The 24,547-nt window shown below is 45.5% G+C and overlaps 1 non-coding gene across 1 annotated transcript; it reads right to left on the bottom strand.

Annotated features, from left to right (window-relative positions):
• Positions 1-5,386: 5,386 nt before the first annotated feature.
• Positions 5,387-5,505, bottom strand: LOC136647003 (5S ribosomal RNA). The gene has a single exon (XR_010794229.1). It is a non-coding gene; the product is annotated as a 5S ribosomal RNA (ribosomal RNA).
• Positions 5,506-24,547: the final 19,042 nt, after the last annotated feature.

The raw sequence follows: 24,547 nt of genomic DNA on the forward strand, positions 1-24,547 counted from the left end.
TGTTCCATATTTATAAGCCTGCATACATGCAAGCTGATGACATCTCTAAATATATTTCCTGTTGTAATTAAAGCCTTGTGCTTAATTTCTAATAGGCTATGAACATCTCTTGCCAATATACATATATTGAGAGCTTGAATAAGAGATAAGCCAGTATAGCCTGCTGGGGATCTAGGATTTTTTGTTTTGTTTTTGCAGATCTCACATCTTAGAAGGACCAACATTGTTGCCCAGGCTGCAGCTATGAAGAAATGAAATGTGTGTACAATTAGGAGGAAGAGATGGAGAGAGAGAAAAACAGAAATAATCCAACGCAGTAAGGGTTACACCAGCGTACAAGCACTGGCAGGTGTTGTATGTCCAGTCTCTAACACTGAATCTCTGAATTCAGTATTCAGGCCAACGTGGGAGGTTCCTTACCCTGGCCTGGAATGAGAATTATGTAGGCAGTGGCAAAGCACTGGCTGATGGTGCTGTTTTGGCAGTATCGTCCACTCTTTTCAAGACAGAGACAAAATCCGAAGTGCATGAATTCTCTGCTTCCTCCCTGGGAAGAACTGAGGCTCCTGTCAGTGTCATGTCTGTCAAAACAAACATAGAGTAGACCATCTACTGGAAATGTACATGCAGACACTTCCCAGCAGCCCACTGGGATATGTTCAGATTGATGTACTGGAAGCAAAGGGGGTAAAGCATACAGTAGGTGACTGAGATGGACTTATGGACTGAGATGTATGCATAGAGACTGAAGATATAGTAGGGGATGGAAAGTAGCCTTTATAGATTTGTTTCCCTAACATCAAGCAAAAATTATCAATTTAAAAAAATTCAATACAGTAATTAAGGCAATATTCCACATTCACCTGGATTGAAAGATGAGTAGGAATGGGATTTTAACAATAGACCTTGAATAATGCTGGGAGGGGGAAACTTCCTGATACCTGGGAATCTCTCTTCTTTGGAATATTATAGTGAACAGAGTTTGGGAAGATCAATGCTAAGGAGAGCTGAAGAGAAGCATGCTGGACCCAGCTTTGCAGGTTTAATTGAGAGAGGGATCACAGACGGAAAATTCAGAGCAATAACCAGAGTCTCTGAATCCCCTCACATCCCTCCCCCCTCCAACCCCAACTACAGTGTTATTCTCTGCCCAGACCAGCTGTTCTTCATCAGGCTTTCCTGAACAGTGTCACCTGCTCCAAGTACCTCACTTCCACCAGGCCTTATGTCCTTCATCAGATACCCATTTTTCTTTAGTCAGCTGTTCATTTTTCTTCCTGCATTCTGACACATTTTCAATGAGTTCCTAATCCATCTCTTGCCATTTACAACTTGAGCTGGATATTGATGCTCTATTTCAAGCCTCCTCCTCCTCTCCCCATCTCAGCCCTCACCCTTCACGAAGAAGTACTCCATCAATAAAACATGAAATGTCAACCTTCCATCATAGCCTCCAATTCCTCCTCCCCCTCATCTGCCCACATGCTGAGAGATCATTGCATTTGTGGAGCACATGGCCAAAGAACTATTGTGAATACAGTAGTTGGTAAAAATTACAGATAGCCATACTGGTCCTTGCAAAGAAGAAAAAACATCCAAGGTAGCTGACCCTCTTATGTTATATAGTTGGTCCTAATAAAGGTATTACTCTAGTCTGGTTTGGGATCAGCTGGAGCAGCAAAATTAATTGCCAGCTATTTTAATGAGATCCTCTCCACTGGACAGGCAGAGTTCAGTGTACATTATCCAAGAGAAATAGTGCTTCCTTAGTGGTGCTTGAATTAGCAAAGAGCCAGACCCCTTTACCTTTTATGATGGTTCACTTATGGAGTAATTCTATTCATCAAGTAGGCTGGTGCAGCAACCACTGCACTAGTGTAGGTTGTAGCAAATGTGCTGGAAAGCAGGTTGTGACATCCAGTGAGTAAGGCGTGCTGGCAAAAAGGCCTGCACATTTCTGCTGCCACTGAAGCCACAAGGAGTGCCCAACAGAGCAGGTAAGCCCCCTCAGGGCAGTGCAGGGGTGGGGGCCAGAATGGGGGAGGGGAAAGGTGTAACAAAGCAGGGGGACATTGACTTGGGGAGCAGTTCAGGCCTGGGAGGGGAGTAGGATTGGCGGTGCCAGTGTACTCCGAATCCTGATTCTCCTCTTGGGCCTGAAAGCCTGACTATATTGCTGCTGCAGATCTGAGTAGCTCTGTTGTGTGGGCTGGGTCTTTACTTGGGGTAAGGTGACAAATGTCCCCTTTCCCCAAGGAGACCTCCAGTCTGCTCCTAGCCAGTGCAGGATAAGTGTAGGCCACACAGCCCTGCTGTGCTGACGCTGGTTAGGATTGAGCGGTTATTGTTTATACAAGGTCTCAGGGCAGGGTGGTGTGATGTCCATGGTGGGCGGAGACCCCACCCCTTGGTGTGGGGCCAAGTGCCGGGGGCTTACCCTGTCAATGAGAGTTGGTCGTCGGCGGAAAGAAGGACGGGAGGCAGAGACAGCTGTTTTACACAGACGGTTTACTCGCGTCAAACTCTTGACATTCATGGGGCCTGTTACGTCACAGGCCCCATTGCCTTACACAGACTCATGGCGTCAGCGCACGATAGGCTCTTTGCCCGCTCCTTCCCGATCCCTTGAGGTTTCAGGCAGAGCTCTCCGGCTGGTGCCTGTCGGCCAGGGGTATGGGTTCCCGAGGGCTGCAGTGCTGTTGTCTGGGGTCAGCTTAGCTGTCCTTAGGAGGACCCCCTGTACCTGTGTTCAGTAAGATGTAAGCCATAATCCTACCTAGGTTGACCAGGCCTGCTATAAAAGCCAGGAGCTTGGACTACTGCCCTAGTCTGCTCCAGAGAGTCAGTTTCTGACCTTACTCTCTGGAGCAGACTAGGGCAGTAGTCCAAGCTCCTGGCTTTTATAGCAGGCCTGGTCAACCTAGTGGATCCATCTGCAATAGGAGGACCAGACTGAACAGTGAAGAGAGAGAGAATGAATGTGAAGCATGAATGTGAGCAAGTGCTTACATCCACTCTCCTGATTAGTCTCCAACAGAGGCAATCTATGAGGAGTTTGGGGAGAAAAGAAAGCTTAAAAGGTTGTCTAGAGGAGCTGGAGGGGTCTGTTCAAACCTGATATAGGGCAATTGCACATGAAGCAAACACACTAATATGCAAAATAATTGCATTTCCTGTGGCTACTGTGGAAAATATTAATTGGAAAATATGATCTGCCAGCAGCATAAGTGCTTCTTATGTGGAGAATACTTATTTGGATCCTAATAACCACCAACTGTGTACATCTTACGTAAAAAGAGAATCAGATTCAAAGGGTGAAGATAGCATACTCAGAACAGCTGAGTAGTCTGTTCGCATTCAGCATTGCTCAATGCAATGCCCATGAACTTGGATCCATGCCCTTCGCCCCCTGGAGCAGTGATCCCCCCCTTCACTAAATAAAATTTGTGAAGTTTCTTCAAACAAACTTTTTTACTGGGTGAGTTGGATTATCACAAGACGTGGCAAATGTTGCCATCTTTGCCTCCTCCTATTTTGCCCTTCCTCACCTGCCTCTGCTGGAGCCCCAGGCCATATCGCTTTCTTTCACAGTTGTGTGGTGGCAGTGGGGATGATGGCACCTGGCAGCTGAATGATTGGGGGGGGGGTGGCCTGCAGAGCTAGAAGCACCTGTGACAAAAGGCGCCATCTGTGCAGTGGACAGAGCCACACAGCTTAAACACAGAAGAAAGGAAAGGATAATGCAAACTTTTCTAGGAAAAAAAAGAATACTGTTTGCATGCATTAGTTCATCTACATGCAAATTTTAAATAGACTCACCCTGAAGCTGCAAAAGGAACAAAATTCTTACAAAATTTGCAGTTTGCAGAATGACTTCCCACTCCACCCCCCATTTCAATTGGGGGCTAGGGCAAGCCATTTTCAACCACTGTGCCATGGCACACTGGTATGCCACAAATAGCCCCAGGTGTGCTGCAGGAATTTGAGAGAGGGTCATTTATCAATAGGACCATTGGGGGATGTGAGCCCCCATTGATAGCACAGTGTGCCTTGTCAATTTTCAAAAAGCTGATGGTGTGCCTTGACCATTTCAGTGCCTTGCCAGTGTGCCGCGAGATGAAAAAGGTTGAAAATCACTGGGCTAGGGTCAGGCGGCATTCCTGGCTTGCTCATCAGATGGAAGGTGCATCTCTGCCCTGGATTTGGAGACCAGCAGGGATGGGAACTCAAAGTCTGAGTCATGAATATCAGTGTTTTTTGCTGACTTCTGTACACTCGAGTCACGCATGTGGAAGACTCGGCAAAACATTCAAGTCAAGGGCCACTGACTTGGCACTCAGTTCCCACATATGCAAGCTTAAGTCTGTCTGTGCCTGGGTGCGCTTGCTTACTGTGTTTACGGTGTGAGACACCTTGTGGGGCCATTATTCAGACTGGGTGAGCAGCAGGGAAGTTCCAACCAGGAGGATGGGAAGGTTCAATGTTTTCCTTTTGCATTGGGCAAGAGTGCAGGAGGTGGGAGCAGGCTCTTGTCCATCTCTAAAGGAACGGATGGTCATTAGACAAGGATGGGTGGTCCGATTTGTTTCTTTGGATGAGGGAGAGCAGGAGGAGGAACCTAAGGTGGTTCTTGCCTTGGAACCGGCTGGAGAAGCCCAGGGAGGGGGGAGTGAACTCTCTTGCGTGTCTCTAATAGGAAGGAACCAATGATCATAGGACAAAGGATGGGTGGTTTGATTTGTTTCTTTGCATGAGGGAGGGCAGGAGAAGGAGCCCAAGGGGGTTCTTGCCTTGGAATTGGCTGGAAAAGCCCAGGGAAAATGGAGGCGGGAAAGCGGGGGGGGGGGGGAGGTTCTAGAGATCACGCTTTCCAATCACATGGCTGCTGTGACCTCCATTGTTACTTGGAGAGAGAGGAAGTCGCATTGAATGATCAGCTGCAGTGGGACTACTTCTGAGTAGACCTGCAAAGGATTGGGTTGTCCTGGTAAGCCTTGCAGCTGCTGCGCATGACTCTCCCCTCTTGCCACTTCTGTCCCTACTCTCTTGCAGTCCATCCCACCCCCTTCCGTCCTGTTTACAGATGTGATATGACAGCAGGGGAGAGTCTAAAGAAAACTTCGACACACACACACACACACACACACACACCCTGGCAGCAACCCTGTTTTATTTTTTTCCTATGCCTGACATGTGTATCAAAAAGTCTTGTGATTTGAGTCTTTTCAAGTTGTGAAAATGCTCTGGGTGACTCAAAAAGTGCCCCTGTTATGACTTGTTTTCAACTCATAAGAACATAAGAACAGCCCCACTGGATCAGGCCATAGGCCCATCTAGTCCAGCTTCCTGTATCTCACAGTGGCCCACCAAATGCCCCAAAAATAAAAGCCTACAGCACCCGGTATTCCCAGGCGGTCTCCCATCTAAGTACTAACCAGGCCTGACCCTGCTTAGCTTCCGAGATCAGACAAGATCGGGCGCATTCAGAGTAGTATGGCTGTAGACATACTTGATTGTCAAGTCAAAGCAGAGACTCGTGACTTGATTCAAGTTAAGCCGTGCTGGGTTTGCCCATCGCTGAAGACCAGTTGCCCTGACTGTTGCAGCAGCCTCTGTTTAGCCAGTTTGGGAGCCAGAAAGGGAAAGAAGATGGTAATGAAAGGAATACAAATCCCAGAAGGAAGGGTTCTGAGGAGAACAGATGTGTGGGCATACTCAACTGTACGGGGATGGCCCTGCCAGGTCAGGCTTTATCTCTGCTTCATTTAGGTGCACATGAGTGGGTAGGAGTGTTCCCTCCATTTCTCTGGGAGGTACTCAGGAGCTTTGTGGCAGAAGTAGTGCATCTTTCCAGCTGCACTCTTGTCCCCCATAGGAAAAGACCAGGCCTCAGATCCTGACCCAGCCTAGTCTGAAGGGAGGTGCCTTTTCTTAGAGGTTATCATCTTCTTGGTATTGGATTTCTGCTGCTTGTCTATAGTGAGTGACCCCCTCTGGAAGCCCAACTTTCCCCCATTGCTCTCTCTATGCATACATTTATTTTCAGAGGGCAGCTAGGTCCTTCAACTTCAGCTTCCTTCACCCCTGTGCATCATCCAGTCCCTTCATCCCCTTTCTCCCAAGCATAAATACTAATGGGCTGAACCACTACTCTCCCACATGATTAGAAAGACATACAAGGAAAGTGGGGGAAACAACTGGAGAGGTCAGGAATGTGCCATGAGTACATCTTTTAACATATAGGGCTGGTCAAACAATAAGAGTATTGTCCAAACAAGCACCCAAAAGAAGGAATATGATACCACTCCCAATAGCCCTAAGCGTGCTCACAATTCCGGTTGCACTCTGGGCCTAGGCCATCTTCCCGGATGCAAGCACTGGCTTGGCAGGCCTGGCATATGCACACTGGACTGCCAGCTCCCAGCACTGCTGGAGAGGCTACTGGACTGCATTCTCAAAGATGCACACTTTTCCACCCACATCAAAACAGGCAAGCCGTAGCCAGGAATGATGAGGAAGCCTGAGAAAGGAGATCCTTATTCAGTAGCATAGTTGGATGTTCCAGCATTCTCCATGAAGACTGCTTATCTTCATGACTTGGTCTCTATTTTAGACTAGGGATGTAGCATCTGTGTAGATAGGGAAGATCCAGGCTTAGCAAGATTAGGAGAAAATGGGGCAAGGAGAATGGAAGAAATGAAGGTAGTAAGTGAAGGCGGGCGACAGTCTTGGGACATGAGAGGATAAGGAGGAGCTGAAGTGGATTGTGTGTTTTTATTCTACCCTTCCTCCACGGAGCTCAAGCATGCGTACTGCGGGTTTTTTTTCCCTTCCACCGCTCATCTTGTCCTCACAACAACCCTGTGAAGTCACTTCTGCTGACAGATAACATTTGACCCAAGGTCACTCAGTAAGCTTCATGGCTAAGCAGGGATTTGAACCTGGATCCTGGTCTGGCACTGTAACCACTACGTGACATATGAAAACAGAGCAGGTAAGAGGTGTCAAGGGCTATTACAACCTAGTGATACCCTGGTTGCGTTTCTTAATGGAACAATTTCAAATACAAGGCTGACTAGATTCTATTAGAATAGATCAATACTTTTCTTCTGCTGTACTCATAGCCATAACAACCACTGTACACTACAGTATTCAGTAATATTCAGAGTTTAAAACCTCCATTAAGTGAATAACTAGTAAAGAATAACTAGTAAAAGAAATGGAGGTTTCTGCAAAATTAACAGCAGACAACCACGTAACAACCATAATAAACATGGAAATGTGAAAACAGGTTAATTAATTTGGTTAATCTATGCATACCTTTTGGAAAGGAGGTTTAAAAAAAACCTGGGCTTTAAAATCAAAATAATTTTTCCCCCTACAATGGCAAGGCTCTGTGTGCAAGAATAAAAACAACACAAATTCTGCCCACAGGTGAACAGTCTGAAATAAGCAGAACAAAAGATGGAGAGGAGAAGAGGAGGCTGATCATCAGTTAAAGAAAGCCAGAGCACAGAGGAAGGGATTTAAACAGGTATTTAAAGGGAGCAGCCGTAGGAGCTGGGTGGATGCTGGGTGATAAAGCATTCCAGTTACAGAGAGCAATGAGAGGGAAAAGGGTGTGATCAAGATACTAAGATAGGCTCCTAAGCTGAAAAAGAATGAGAAGTGTATTTATGATCAGTAAATCTCTTGTTACATTATTGAAAGGCTTATGGGAATAGCTATGTGAACCTCTTACAACCTCAAGATCCAGTCCTGTGAAAAGACAACCAGTGGGCCGCCTGCTTAGGAGAGGAATTTCTCAATTACGCATTTCCCTGTTTTGTTGACATTTAATTTCCTCTCCTTGGGACTTAACTCTGCATTCAATGGAGTTTTTTCACTAATGTATAATCTAAAAAGGATGCACAAAAAAATTGTTTCAGATATCACTTCATGGCTTTGGATGGGGCCTGCTTCATTTTGTTGGCTCATTTTGATGTCTCATTTTGACAACAGGGTTCACTTGGTGCCTGATTTGGATATTTGCTTCATTTTAATTTTGATTCATTTTCAAATCATTTTCCGTTTATTTCAGTGTACAATATTCAATGTACTGCAGCTCTTTTTAATTACTTTTCAGAACTGGATTACATTTACAGGGATGGGAACTCTTCATAGGGGGTCAAAGCCAGCTAAAGTTCATCCAAATAGATGCTGGGATGTTCATTCTAAATCTAGAGCAATTGAAGTTTTATCATTTTAAAAGGGTTCTGCTGGTCCTTTCATATGATTTTGTGGCCAGTTTATATGAAGCTCACAGATCATAAATGTATATAGTAAATGAACTGCATTGAGAAGATAGGACCACTTTCAGGATGGCTTCATGCATGCATGTTCCTCGTTTCTTGACATCAGGTGCAACTTGTGTGTCTGAATAAGCCATCATCACTGGAAAGGCTACTTTAATATGCCTTCCAAACATAATGTTTTTCAATGGTATCTGCTCTTACATTCAGCTGCCAGTCATCCAGTGTAATCAAGTATATAAAAATCAAACAATGTACTTGTGAATTTTGAACCAATCATCAGACATTACAAATCCAGTTCATATTGGGCCCCCTCTCCAGTAAGCCTAGTAATGATGTTTCAGCACATTGTTTCATCGGTTGAATCTCAGCAACCAGCCTTTGAGAGATGGAAGGAGAAAAGGAACATTTAGATTTATGCCACCTTTCCCTTCCACACAGGTGAGATTGACAACTAGGAAAAATGCTACATTGAAAGCAGGCATTTGGATCACACACTTTGAGCTTGTTTGGAGGTTCTAGCAGGGGAGCGCAGCTATCGTATACCCTTGACCGAAGAACGGTACACTCCTTCTATCTGGGAGGCCATCCTCTTCCACCGAGCGCGCAGCTTCGGGAGGGACGCACATGGAGCGGTGAGGGAGGAAGGGGACACCCGCCTAGCCAGCCAGATCAGCCGAATCAACCCTGGCGATCAATGGGGTGACAGATGTCGCAGCCAGATCGCCCTCACAGCCAGGATCACACACCATTAATGAATAACAACATTTGCTGCTCAAATGCAGAGTTGTGTGGAAAGGTCCTGGAAGCAAACATAAGAACATAAGAACATAAGAACATAAGAACAGCCCCACTGGATCAGGCCATAGGCCCATCTAGTCCAGCTTCCTGTATCTCACAGCGGCCCAACAAATGCCCCAGGGAGCACACCAGATAACAAGAGACCTCATCCTGGTGCCCTCCCCTACATCTGGCATTCTGACTTAACCCATTTCTAAAATCAGGAGGTTGCGCATACACATCATGGCTTGTACCCCATAATGGATTTTTCCTCCAGAAACTTGTCCAATCCCCTTTTAAAGGCGTCTAGGCTAGACGCCAGCACCACATCCTGTGGCAAGGAGTTCCACAGACCGACCACGCGCTGAGTAAAGAAATATTTTCTTTTGTCTGTCCTAACCCGCCCAACACTCAATTTTAGTGGATGTCCCCTGGTTCTGGTATTATGTGAGAGTGTAAAGAGCATCTCCCTATCCACTCTGTCCATCCCCTGCATAATTTTGTATGTCTCAATCATGTCTCCCCTCAAGCGTCTCTTTTCTAGGCTGAAGAGGCCCAAACGCCGTAGCCTTTCCTCATAAGGAAGGTGCCCCAGCCCCGTAATCATCTTAGTCGCTCTCTTTTGCACCTTTTCCATTTCCACTATGTCTTTTTTGAGATGCGGCGACCAGAACTGGACACAATACTCCAGGTGTGGCCTTACCATCGATTTGTACAACGGCATTATAATACTAATCGTTTTGTTCTCAATACCCTTCCTAATGATCCCAAGCATAGAATTGGCCTTCTTCACTGCCGCCGCACATTGGGTCGACACTTCCATCGACCTGTCCACCACCACCCCAAGATCTCTCTCCTGATCTGTCACAGACAGCTCAGAACCCATCAGCCTATATCTAAAGTTTTGATTTTTTGCCCCAATGTGCATGACTTTACACTTACTGACATTGAAGCGCATCTGCCATTTTGCTGCCCATTCTGCCAGTCTGGAGAGATCCTTCTGGAGCTCCTCACAATCACTTCTGGTCTTTACCACTCGGAAAAGTTTGGTGTCGTCTGCAAACTTAGCCACTTCACTGCTCAACCCTGTCTCCAGGTCATTTATGAAGAGGTTGAAAAGCACCGGTCCCAGGACAGATCCTTGGGGCACACCGCTTTTCACCTCTCTCCATTGTGAAAATTGCCCATTGACACCCACTCTCTGCTTCCTGGCCTCCAACCAGTTCTCAATCCATGAGAGGACCTGTCCTCTAATTCCCTGACTGTGGAGTTTTTTCAGTAGCCTTTGGTGAGGGACCGTGTCAAACGCCTTCTGAAAGTCCAGATATATAATGTCCACGGGTTCTCCCGCATCCACATGCCTGTTGACCTTTTCAAAGAATTCTATAAGGTTTGTGAGGCAAAACTTACCCTTACAGAAGCCATGCTGACTCTCCCTCAGCAAGGTCTGTTCGTCTATGTGTTTTGAGATCCTATCTTTGATGAGGCATTCCACCATCTTACCCGGTATGGATGTTAGGCTGACCGGCCTATAGTTTCCCGGGTCCCCCCTCTTTCCCTTTTTAAAAATAGGCGTGACATTTGCTATCCTCCAATCTTCTGGTACCGTGGCCGTTTTGAGGGACAAGTTGCATACCTTAGTCAAGAGATCTGCAACTTCATTCTTCAATTCCTTAATAACCCTTGGGTGGATGCCATCAGGGCCCGGTGACTTATTGATCTTTAATTTATCAATGAGGTCTGAAACATCTTCTCTTTTAACCTCTATCTGACTTAACTCCTCGGTTAGGAGGGGCCGTTCGGGCAGCGGTATCTGCCCGAGGTCTTCTGCCGTGAAGACAGATGCAAAGAACTCATTTAATTTCTCTGCCATCTCTAAGTCTCCTTTTATCTCCCCTTTCCCTCCCTCACCATCCAGAGGGCCAACCGCTTCTCTGGCGGGTTTCCTGCTTCTAACATATTTGAAGAAGCTTTTATTATTCCCCTTAATGTTGCTGGCCATGCGTTCCTCGTAGTCTCGCTTGGCCTCCCCTATCACCTTCTTACATTTCTTTTGCCACAGTTTATGTTCCTTTTTATTCTCTTCATTAGGGCAAGACTTCCATTTACGGAAGGAAGCTTCCTTGCCCTTCACAGCCTCTCTAACTTGGCTGGTTAGCCATGCGGGCACCCTCCTGGATTTAGTGGAACCCTTCTTTCTTTGCAGTATACACCTCTGCTGGGCCTCTATTACTGTTGTTTTAAGCAGCCTCCATGCACTCTGGAGAGACTGGACTCTTTTTACCCTCCCTTTCAACCTCCTTCTAACCAGCCTCCTCATTTGAGGGAAGTCCGCCCGTCGGAAGTCAAGGGTTTTTGTTAGAGATTTGCCTGGTATTCTTCCCCCAACGTGCACGTCAAAACGGATCGCAACATGATCACTGTTCCCCAATGGCTCAGTAACGTTTACATCTCTAACCAGGTCCTGCGTACCGCACAAAATTAAATCCAGAGTCACCTGTCCTCTGGTGGGCTCCGTGACTAGCTGATCTAAGCCACAGTCATTTAGCATGTCAAGAAATCCGGTTTCCTTATCGTGACCAGAACACAAATTGACCCAGTCAATATGAGGATAATTGAAGTCCCCCATGATTACAACCCTGTCCTTCCTTGTCACCTCCCTGATCTGTTTCCTAATTTCAAGGTCGCCATCAGATTTCTGGTCTGGAGGACGATAGCACGCCCCCAGTATTACATCGCTGCACAAGCCTGGTAATTTAACCCACAGAGATGCTACGGTGGAGTCGGACCCACCTTCAATCTCTACTTTGCTGGATTCTATCCCTTCCTTAACATAAAGGGCCACCCCACCTCCAACACGCCCCTGCCTGTCCCTCCTGTAGAGTTTATAGCCCGGGATTGCGGTATCCCACTGATTCTCCGCATTCCACCAGGTTTCCGTTATGCCCACTATGTCAATATTTTCCCTTGTCACCAGACATTCCAGTTCTCCCACCTTTGCTCGTAGACTTCGGGCATTCGCATAAAAGCATTTATACACGGAATGCCCCAGGATGGGCTGCTTATTCGCTCCTTTGTCCCCGCATCCTCTCATTGTGGCAAACCGTCTATCACATCCCATCACCCTACCTTTCCCAATTTCTTCTCCTACCCTGCCTTTGTCTTGTTGTTCTCTAACCTCCCCATCCTCATCCCATAGGGATGAGGAGTCCCGAACCGGATGCCCCTCAGCTCCTGTCGGCCTTCCCCCAGGGATCAGTTTAAAAGCTGCTCTGCCACCTTTTTAATGTTATGCGCCAACAGTCTGGTGCCATTCTGGTTCAAGTGGAGCCCGTCCCTCTTGTACAGGCCCCGCTTGTCCCAAAATGTTCCCCAGTGCCTAACGAATCTAAACCCCTCCTCCCTACACCACCGTCTCATCCACGCATTGAGACCCCTGATCTCCGCCTGCCTAGCTGGCCCTGCGCGTGGAACAGGTAGCACTTCAGAGAACGCTACCTTTGAGGTCCTGGCTTTCAGCTTCCTGCCTAAAAGCCTAAATTTGGCCTCCAGGACCTCCCAGCTACACTTGCCCACGTCGTTGGTGCCGACATGCACCACAGCCGCTACCTCTCCCCCAGCACTGTCTACTAGCCTGTCTAGACGAGAAGTGATGTCCGCAACCTTCGCACCAGGCAGGCAAGTCACCATGCGGTCCTCACATCCATCGCAAACCCCCCTCTCTATGTTTCTAATAATCGAATCCCCCACTACAAGAAGCCCCCGACCCCCCTCCCGCCGAGGAGTATCCTGAGTGCGCTCGGATACGGGCCCATCCCCTGGAGAAGGGATCCCCCCTAGGGGGTTGTTTCCCTCCTCTCCAGGATGACGTCCTCCAGTCCTGAGACTTCCCACCCGGGCAGCCGAGGAGCTGCACGCCTGAGGTTGGGACGAAGCCTGATCGTCCCCAGAAGTCTCCCCACGATCCTCCTCTGGCTGCCTGCGCTTCTCCAGGTCGGCCACCAAGGCTTCAAGGGAGCGGACGCGTTCCCTGAGAGCCTGGAGCTCCTTGCACCGAGGACACACCCATGACTTATGCCCCAGAGGCATATAATCATACATGTGGCACTCGATGCAGAACACTGGATAGCCCCCACCCTGCTGCTGGCTATCTGACTGCATAGCTTTTTTGTTGTTGTTGTTTTATTTAGCAAACAATGCTAACATCCATTTTCTCCTCATCATTCACACTTCCTGTGGAACCTAGGCCTAAACATCATTTGTCTCTTTTCTAAACCTGAATCCTGTGCTCCAACCTAGAAAGAAAAAGAGATTTATGAGAGGAAACAGGCTTGCTTTCAGTGAGATGTCCACCCGGTGGTGCAACTAGAGGTTGATTGGGTTGCTAATCTTTTTATTCTCTCCTGTTGCATATCCCTGCCTTCCCCTTTTGTGTATGAATTGCTACCTTTCTCACCCGCACACCATTCCTGCACAACAGCTACATCAGCATTCCCATGTTTCAGCAGCCTTTCATCGCCCTCTCCGAAACTGCTGATTGTTGAAACTCAAAGACTAACAAATAACCCCTCCATCCCCACCCCCAAATCCAGCTAAAGCAGGATGTTTGTACATATCCGCTGTGGCTTACACTGGATGTGGGAAGCAGTTATGAAAACTGCTGTCAGGAGTTGATGACTTCCATGGCATTCTTTCATTCTATAAATAGTTAACCAAACTTAGGCAAGCACAACAGAACAAACTGCCTGAGGGTCAAAATCCTTTTTTTCACTTAGTCAACAGCAAAACATTACTTACCTTGTACTGTTTTTCTTTATAATTCCACTTTGTGTTACACCAATCCCTTCCTTGCCCCAGTATCCTGCCTCTAATGGTGGTCTGTACAAAATGCATTAAGAAGCGTGTGAAGTACTACATGCTATGTGTCTGACTGGCAGGTTAGCCGAAGGCAAGAGACCACCCTGGCTTGGAAACCTTCTTTGTGAGACATGGTCTCCATCTGATTAACCTGCTTTTATTATTTGTGACATGGGAAAGAAGATATCCCTTTTGTGGGTTTTCGAGTGGCAACGTTGCTGTCATAAAAAAGGACCTCCTGGGGACTAATCTGTCTCTCTTGTAGTTTCTTTTAAAGATTTAGCTATAAAAGAGGCCCCAAAGGAAGACTCAGGAAACCAAAGGCATTTGGTTTGGTGTCTGGTCTCATGCTGACTTCCAAGGCATGAAAATCAGCCAAAGATAAGTTGAAGGAACTGCCCAGGTGGGGAGTGGTGCAAGATTCTGTTCTAATCATGGCTGATGAAACAGACAAAGCCATTTGGGCTGCATCTAGGCCACATCAAGCAGAATGAAATCCGCACTAAGTTCATTCTTTGTATCTTCTTAAAATCATACTTCAAGGGGTGCTGAAAGGGCAGGGTCACTGGGGCCTTGTGTATTTTGCTCACTCCTATATGAAACAGACACAAAACGAGAACATGTTTAAAGAAGAATCCTCCCAGTTTGTATGTGAGGCACAGCATCACACAGGACGGGGTGTAAGAGCCCTACTTCGGGCACAAGGTCCTCATGCCGAATCTGGAATCGTATCCCATCATTGCCTTTGCTAAAGATAGGTTGGCTGTCATGGTACAAACACGGTGTGTGCTACTGTTGCTGCCTGCATTGATAAAATCAAACTTTATTTGTTCCTGTCATTTCTGGCGCAAAGATACGCGCTCATGATGATGCAGAAAAATTTCCATAAGAACATCTATAAATGGTAAACGTATAAATGGGGTAAATTTGAAAAAGAACCAACCTAACACCAATCTTGGCTTCTTACTCATAATGGCTAATAAGTGGGTCCATTATGTGCATGTTTGCTTCAGCATTAACCCTTTCCCTGGAAGCACCATTCATTGTCCACTCACTTGTTACTGAAAATCCAGATGGCATCTCTGCATTTTAGTGTTTTCTGTATTGTCTTCCCATTTTTTTTTTTAATCTGGTTAATTATTGGTGTGGCCAACTACTGCCACCATCCCTGTGACAGGGATCTCCCAGAAGAAGACAACAATGCTATAGAACAGAAGGGTACACGGAGTTACAAGCCCTGCACGACCAAAATATAGAAACTCAGGGGTTGGTCAGGTTGGGCACTGACCAAGGTTCCATGACATCAGAGGGTTCACTTGGCTGGGCAAACCCCTGCCATCACCAGCAGCAGTGACAGCTCCTAATGCACTATGAGACTGCAGGTGGAGGTGCCATGTGGGAGTCCAGCGAGGGGCTTTGCTCCAGGGTCCCTAGCAACCTGGCACTAGCACTGTCCAAATGGGTTTTTATATAAAAACTTATCATATTGTTTAACTATATATATTAAAATATAAATCTTAGAGGCATAATATTTGTGGAGGAATGACTTGTATTTTCCAGGGATCACTTAGGGGTGTATGTGTCATGTTCCTCTTCGTAATTTTCCATGCAGGCACACATTGCCTTCCTCCACAGGATCCTGGATGGTGGAGTGTAGGCCAAAAACTGTTAGGGGTGGTGGGTGAGTTTTGCTCCGCACTGGAATGTCAGTCCCAAATCCAGTGCTTTGTTTTTCCCCCTGTGTGAATGAAGGGTGTCATTACTTTTAAAACACATACATTTTAAAGTGTGTAAACATACAGTTTGCACTTTAAAAACAAAAACCATAATGACAAAGTGGACTGCATGAAACAAGGTAGAGGCGGGGGCCAAAACTAACAATGAAATCAATGTTGGAATCATTAATTTGTACATCTGTCAAGTGCATTGCAAAGATGGGTGGAAACCCATGTGAGAGAACAAAACACCACATAGCAACTCCTGAGTTTTAGGTTTATACACAATTAACCCATTTTTACCCAGCCCATTTTTACCCAGCCCAGTACACATTTGGTCCCTGTTGTGTATATGCAATGTTGAGCAGAAATGGCTTAAAGAAGGACCTTTGAGTTCATGAAGAAACAACAGAAGCTCTTGAGAGATTTGGCTCCTTTCTGTCTACACCAGCCTGGATAAATATTACAACATATGACAAGCCAGAACATGTTCTCTCTCAGCCAAATTCTTCTCAAAGAATTCATCCCATGCCTTGATATTTTCCATGGCCAAGTGGCTAATGGGATTATATCCTTCCATGCCCACTCCACTTTGTGAATCTTCTATTTTTCAAATTGTTTGGAACCTGTGAATATATCTCATATGCATTTAAGTATGGGAGCACTCATATACCCTGAGCAGCAATGCTCCATCATTGTGTGACTCCTTTGTTCATTTGTTTTTCATACATTAGAGGCCATCCTCTTCCCATTGCTTGGACTGGAAGGTACATTGAACCAGACTTAAAAACAATAAATTGGCTCAAATGGCAGCACAACGATCTTTCCACTCCAGCAAGGCTCTTCTACCTCTCTGTTATGTGGATACTGGATACTGCCACTGAAAAATGGCTAGCAGGTGGTTTTCACAAGGACCAAAATGCTGCTGGAGCATACTTTTAAGACTTCTGCACAAAAACCCAGTGCCACTCCCATGTGCCAGAAGCAAGAGGAATCAACAATGGCCATCTGTGTGAGACCAGAGTCCAGGATAAGGCAAGGCTCAGCTTGTAAAGATAATTAGCTTCTTATGAAAAATGTACTCAACAACAGTGATTCACTATCATGCCATAAGAATGACATCTTTGCAGAGCAAAGTGCTCCTTATGGGACACAAAACAAATAACATTATATGGGAGCCTTCCCACTGCTAAATCTGTTATTTTCTACATGTACCATTCAGAGTCCATAATAAGCATACCCACAATAGCACAAGTCTCTGGTTAGTCAATCTTCCATCTGATTATGTTTCAGCCCTCCAAGCCACATTTGAGAATTGTGCATCAAAGCGGCTTTCACTTTCTGGGAAGGAGAGGCTAGAGGTTGTCTTTCTGGTTTGTGCTGCGCTTCAGAATTATGGGATCAATTGCCTTCCTTCTGACCAACCCTGTAAAGTCCAAATTGAATCTAGGTCTTTTTCTGATGATAGTGCTGTGTTCAGCCCTGGGGCATAGATAATGTGAAACGTGATTTACTGGATCTAGAAATGTACTTGATTCACATTCCACAAATCAAATAGCCTCCATCTGGCCTGCTAAAACCAAAAGTTCAGTTTTGAGAAACAGTTGTTTCTCTGGAACTCACTCATAGCTCTTTGACCACTAGCTCGATTTAATTCAGTGTTATTTAATATCCTGTTAGCGCCCAGTGTAAAGGTTATGGATCCATTGCCATTAACCTCCTTTTCCCTTCCCTCTCTCCCTTCAGCTAAGACCGAAAGCTCAGCATTGCAGATTGCAAAGTTGCAAATATGTATTGCAAATTAAAGTTGTGTCCAACTTATATATATTTTTGTATTTGTATTTGTATTGTATTGGCAACCTTCAGTCTCGAAAGACTATGGTATCGCGCTCTGAAAGGTGGTTCTGGCACAGCGTCTAGTGTATTAGCGTCTAGTGTATTAGCGTCTAGTGTATATATTTTATACATAGAAGAGAAACACAATGGGATTGGCTCTGAATCATCTCATTTTGTGATGTCATTCCAGGGAACTGTGAGGAACTTCTTTACAACAAAAATGTTTTTCTGCTACCATCCTGTATACCTACTTGAAGATCTAGCCCATGTGTCCATGCTGACAGATTTGTATCTACTGTATATGAAGTCAATACTCTGAGAGTGTAGCTCCAAAATTTGTACCAATTCTGTAGTTTGTTGACATTTGAAATAGGGTGTTAGCTAGCATGCCCCTTTGTATTTATTTTCTTAGGTGCTTGGAGCCACAATTCTATGACTGGGTATACAACCCTGAGTAAACTCACATAGGATTGTACTGCTATCTGATTTACAGACATCAGAACATTATTCTTGAGAATATTCTTGAGATTACTCTTGGGGATTCAGTAACTCTGCCCTAAAACCAAGTTTGATGTCTTCACTACTCAGTCCAAAAAAGAGTGGTGGAGGAAGTGAAAAAGCCCCTAAACCAGTGGTTCTCACCCTTTTTAGCCTGGGACCCACTTCTGAGAATGACAATCTGTCTGGGGCCCACCGGAAGTGATGTCAGCAACCTGGAAGTGAGTAAGAGGCACTTTTTCAAGTGGGTGCTCCTCTTTTATTTAGCAGGGGTAGAGTAATTGGCCCTCCTCACCCCAGCAATGTCTTTTCTAGTGACTGCCTGCTGGTGTTCTTTTGCATCTTTTTAGATTGTGAGCCCTATTGGGACAGGGAGCCATTAGTTATTTGATTTTTCTCTGTAAACCGCTTTGTGAACTTTTTGTTGAAAAGCGGTATATAAATACTGTTATTATTGTTAATAATAATAATGTCATAACCAGAAATGACATCATCAAACAGGAAGTGACATCACTGTGGTGTCAGAGCTGGAAGTGATGTCATCAGGCAGGAAGTTCCTGCCTAGAAACTCAAACTGTAAATGACAAGAGACAGTATTCCAGCTCAGAAGCTTTTTCCAATTCTCCCTGCTCTATCATTGCTATCAAGCAAACAATAAAACATCGGGAACAAAATATTTGTGTATTTATTTACTACTGTTTTTATTTGTCTTTATTTACAAAATCTCAAGCTACTTCTTGTATTGCACTTGAAACTAACAAACATTGATGTGGCTATTGATGCTGTGCACAGCATTAGCCAGAAGCAAGTGCACCCTACTCATGCACCTCAGTACAAGAAGTAGCTTGAGTTTTTGTAAATAAAGGAAATAAAAAAGTAGTATCCCCCTCAGAAGGAAGATAAGCAGGGACGTTTCCCCTCATCTCCCCCAAGCCCAAGCACGTCTACTCAGAACTGACTCCCATTATTGGCAATGGGGCTTACTCCCAGGTAAGAGTAGACAGAATTGCAGCCTAAGAGAGAAGTAAGAAGAGGGGAAGGGTGCACATCAGAGCAGCACTCTCCCTGGGTGCTCCCCCCCCACATGCCAGGCTTGCCCTACCTCCCCCCACGGCTGCTCTCTTGGCAGCCAGGCAACCAGGGATACCCCTTCACCCCAGCAAAGATATAAAGAGAGGACGTGCTAGCCAGGGCAGGAAAGGATCGCTGCTTCCAGGTGATTTCAGTGAGGGAGAGAGGTTGTGATGCAGAGGACGAGGACGGCAGTGGGGTGGTGGCGGCGGTGATGCTGCTTTTAAGGCGGGCTCACAAGAGGGGAGATCACGCAGGTCTCCGCCTACACTCTTTAGCCCAGCCCAGCTGCAGGGGGGGAGCTGCTCTGTCTTGCAACCCCAAGGCAGCCCATCCCGTCAAAGCAGCCAAGCTGACAAAGGTTGGTGGGGAGAAGCCTGGCTGGCTTGTCCACGTCTCTCCTGGTCCTTCTTTGCCTGCACTCCACAATTGGCCCCCCTAAGGGAAGCCTCCAAGTGCAGAGGGAGGTCCAACTGGAAGGCAGCAGAATGCTTTCTGGGGGAAAGTGGCATGCTGCTTTCTTTGCACATGTGCAAGCTACTTTTAGTTACATAACAATGCTGGGAAGCTTAAAATGGTGACGCCCAGGCTTTGCCCACTTCCAAAATGGCACCGCCTAGGTCTTTTGCCATCTTCCAAGATGGCTGCCGTCAGCTTCTCGCGACCCACCAGAAATCGGATCACGACCCACAGTTTGAGAACCACTGCCCTACACCAAATAAGAAAGAGGAAAGCAATAAGCAAGTTCTAAGCATTGTCTTTTTGGTTTTCAGGCTCTGCACCTAGGTGGATAAAATAGGTTGGTTAAACTATCACTATGAGTTTAGGTGCCTGTATTGTAAAGACTGAAGAGTCTAGTATGAAAGTGTGTTGAAATATCACCTCAGGACAGGGTCAGTACAAGGGACACATTGGCTTGACTAAACCTGTCCATGACAAGCCTCATAGGCTGCTGCCTGCAGGGACACCCTAGGACAGCTGCCTTTTCCTGGTACAAAGCTGATTCTGGTCCCAGGGGAAAGTGTCACATCTGTTTACGTAACATACTGGATTGTGTATTCTACTGGCTTATGATAAACCAGAAGAGATATGAAACTTCTAAATGCATGATTTTAAGTCTTGATGTTGAAATTCAGCTTTGAGCTTCAAACAATGTTTCAAGGCAAATGTAATTTACCTAACTGTTTCTCAGGACTGCCAAATTTTGATAGCGGTGGCAGGCAGGGAGAGAGCACACACCTGAATCGGCCCATAAGAGAGCAGTGGCTAAGGGTATGAATTCTGAGCCTGGAAGTCCTACGTTCAGATGTCACCTCATATACTAGACTATCTCAGTGAACTTAGGTAAGTCACTTTCTCTGATAATATTAATCTGCCCAGTTCCCATTTCTTGCAAAACTTAAAACAAACACCACATACTTGCATACCCTAAATCACAGTTAAAACAACACAAAAATCAAGTAGCACGTATTGCACTGGATTTTCATCCTGGCTCTTATCAGCACTTGAGGGAAGAGGCAAGCTGAAAAGTATGTCTCAAAGAACCAGCCAATTTAGGAGCAATTTGCCCTACTCAGGAGCAATGAGTTGTAAAATCCATATCTATTATTTGTCTGTTCCAATTAGCAGTTCACTTTTGTTCCAAATAATGATATTCATAACTCAAAGCAAGTACGAAGCTGACCCTGATGCTTCTTAATGCTATGAAATGCCATGTTTAAACAATTGCAAACTTCTTCATTATTGGGGCTTGCCTTTTCCCAAACATGTGTGTAGTTTAAACTGACTCCATCTTGGTTTTAGAGTCTGGCAGGCCTCCATGAAATGTCAAAAAGGATGAGATTTTGTTGAGTCCCAAGGAAAGGCCCCTCTGTGGTTGATTAAATCTGGGCGCTTGAGACCTGACAAAAGGATAATTTGCAAGAACAAGTTCTATCTGAATGTTAAATTAAATTGCAATTGCCCAATCAGGTAATGCAGGGAGGTGAGTCCACATCCTGAACCATGACCTGTGTTTTCTTAAGGCTGATCGTCAGTCCAAAATCTTGGGAGGCCTTGCTAAAACGATCAACAAGTAAGAAACCCTGGCTTCTGAGTGGCCCGCTTGGAGGCAGGCTGTGCAGCATGGCCTTTCCCAGTTTGAAGAGATGGCCAACAGACTGAGGCAAAGAGGCAAAGGTCCATAGCCAGGGAGACAGACCAGGGACAGACTGCACTTGCTCCCAGTGTGGAAGGGATTGTCACTCCCGAATCAGCCTTTTCAGCCACACTAGGTGCAGTTCCAGAACCACCATTCAGAGTGTGATACCATAGTCTTTAGAGACTGAAGGTTGCCAACAGGAATCAGGTAGTTATTTTCAGACTCTGGGTCAAGAAGTCCTTCCACCTGAACCTGACATAACAAACCCTGCCACACTGTTGTTCAGCAGGAACTTCCCTGGATGGGCCATCAAACTCTTTTGTGTCCTCCTGGAAAACTTAATCAAGGCCAGGAAGCTCAAAATGCATAGTTAAAGAAGCTCCTCAAATTCCTTTGTCCTGCCAAAACACCTTTTGTGTCCTTTGTGAAAAGGAAACTTCCAGATTGGGAGTCACTTCTGAACCAGACAGATTGGGGGTTTTCTGGTTCACTTCAAAAGCAAGCAGCTGAGGGTCACCTCTCTCTCTCTCTCTCTCTCTCTCTCTCTCTCTCTGGACTAAGAACCTGGGAACTTTGCAGCCCTGCCTTGCTGCTCAGGAAGGACTTAAAGCCATGACCAGCAGACTAGGGTTGTTGATTCCCCCCCTTTGATCTCTCTCTCTTCCCCCAAAAGAGTCATCTTTCCAACTAATTCCTACTGTCCAAACACAGTTATTTGCAAGTATCTCTCTCCTCAGTAAACATGCCTTTTACTTGCTATATTCTTCAATAAACTTGTCACAGACTCACAGAATATTCCCTGCACAATTTGAATGTGACTTCTAGCTGTTGTTTTGACAGAACAAGTTTATTAGTTCACATGCAACATCAGAGACCAGCAGCTTGCCCTTCCTTAAGCAAATTTTTGATTAAAGAATAATAATGATGCAATATGATCAAAACTTTCATCCTCCCATGCTGTAGGGTAGGAAACAACTTCAAGACTTCTGAGCTTCCTCAGGGTTGTTTCCTGGAATTATGGGTGGGAGGTACACTACTTTGTATTTAAGAAGCATGAAAGTGTAATGTGGGAAGACTGATGTAGACCTCTGTATTTTTGAGAGATCACATTGCCACTGATACAAGAGGAAAGGTCTCAGGGCACTCTTAGTTCTCAAATCAGAACAGTGCAGTGCTGGATGTCCACCCAGGACCACATACAGACACCAGTACAATATTCAAAGGAGTCTGTGTCACGCTTAGCTTTCAGCAAGCCCATCATCAACTTGCAGTATGGCACAGTGCAGGAAGGTAGGAACACATCAGTATGGATTTGTGCCTGTGCACATATACAATTTTCTGCTTCTCCCACAAGACTGCACTGTGTCTCTGCCATGTGCCAGAAGGAGATTATTTTCTTCTCACTGATAGTCTGTTAAACTCAGCTGCTATACATTGTGTGCTTTGTAGAAGATCAACTGTAGGATAAAGGCTCTGCATCTGTGTGATGGTATCCAGACTAGGCCCATGTTAGAAACTCCCACAATCTGGCAGGACAACTGACCAAACAAAACAGAATTCTGTCCTGTGCGACATATTTTATGCTTTATTTTCAGGAGTATTATACCACAAGCTTCATTTGGAGTTACATCACATTCCTATATAAAAATCCAAATTATTAGCTTGTAAATAGGAGAATGGCAACTGTGTGTGCAGTCATGTACATTCTATCATAGTGCCATCCCCGATATCAAATATTGCCAGTCATTTGTGTGCACCTCAAATTTATGTCAATTCAGTTGTAATTTTGTGGACAAGACATTAGATTTTCAGTTCTGCCCAGAGGAGAGACCTTAATATCCCAAGGCTTGGGTAGAACACAAATCTATTGGAAAATGCAGGCTTCCCTCCCTCCTCTCAGTCCAAAGGAGAATAGAAAATCCATCTATGTTCTTGAACAGATGTGTGTGTGAGCAAGTTACAGAGATGATCTAATTCACATACTTTTCACCTGGGATTTCAAAGGCAGGGGAATGGGAGAAGGCCAAGGAGGAGATGACAGAAGAGGGGATGGGGCTGAAAAGGGAGTGACAGAAAAGTAGAATGAAATTAACTATTTTCTCCACCTTGTTGGATTTACGAGAGTGAGTTCGAGAACCTTTATTGGCATAAAACAAATTTAACAGGACACAAGAAACAACAAATTCTGTTCACAGCATAATATTCAGGTAGATGGAACACATGAGGATGTTTTCTTTATAACAGCTAACAAATAATCAGCGACCAAGTCAGTGGTAGCCGCAAAATTATCTTCCAAAAGAAAACGCAAGGGATCATCAGAAGAACCAGAGGGAACAGACAAAGTTGGATCTAGAAAAGAATCATGGAGTGTTCGAAGAGCAGGGCAGTGACACAGGATATGACCCACCGTGTCAGGTTCCAAGAAACAAAATTTGCAGGTCCTACTATCGAACGGGACATTGCGAAATCTTCCCTCAAGAATTGGATTTGTGATTCAATTCCCTTTTCCTAGACCACAATGACACATCACAATCCTGACCAAAGGGACAAAGCCAGAGGATGCATTTCAGGTTTCTGTTGTGGGAGGGCAAGGTGTTTCAGTAGATTCACAGAATGGTGCAAAACATTTTCTTGGTATATTCAAGATACATTTATTGATTCACATTTCAATGACCTTCTGTTTGGGTTTAATAATAAGTAATGGCACCCCTGTCTTTTAATCAGCTCAATGTCTTAGTTTTCCCAGACTAGGAAGCCTGCATCTAGGGTTGATGCCAGGTTGTATCTCAAGACAAAGCCTTGTGCTGTGTCCCCCTGATATTCTCCACAGTTCACAACAGTGCACCCACCCTTTCAATGTTCTCAACATCCAAAAATGGTAAGGAGAGACAGATGAGCACATTTTCCCCACATCACAATTGAGAAAAGAGACCATTTATCCACTCTCCAAAAACTATGACAGAGCAGCTCACTCAGCTGAGTGAAATCCCTCCTGCCCACTGTAGCCACCTTTCTACAAGCTCTTACATCATCACAAGGGCTTTTGAGGAAGCCCATTTGAAGACTGGGAAAGTTGAAGAAGAGATCAGTATGGTGATGCACTCAATCAAGTGTGTCACTCTGCCACTGCCCTACACAAAGGTGGGTACTGGAAAGAGTTCAGGGGTCACTTGGGTGAATCCTCAGGCCCTTGGCCAGTGCCCAACCTGACTCAACCTGCTTGAGCTGCAATGTGCAGAATATAGAACTTTTTTCCAACTGTGGCTCTATTTTAACTCTGTCATAGCTTGTGATCAGCCCAGCCTGGCTAGCCTCCAGTGCTGCCCACAGCAGGTCTTTTGCTTCTTCGTTCTGCCAGA

The sequence above is a fragment of the Tiliqua scincoides genome, chromosome 3, assembly GCF_035046505.1.
Source record: "Tiliqua scincoides isolate rTilSci1 chromosome 3, rTilSci1.hap2, whole genome shotgun sequence".
Lineage (NCBI taxonomy): Eukaryota > Metazoa > Chordata > Lepidosauria > Squamata > Scincidae > Tiliqua > Tiliqua scincoides.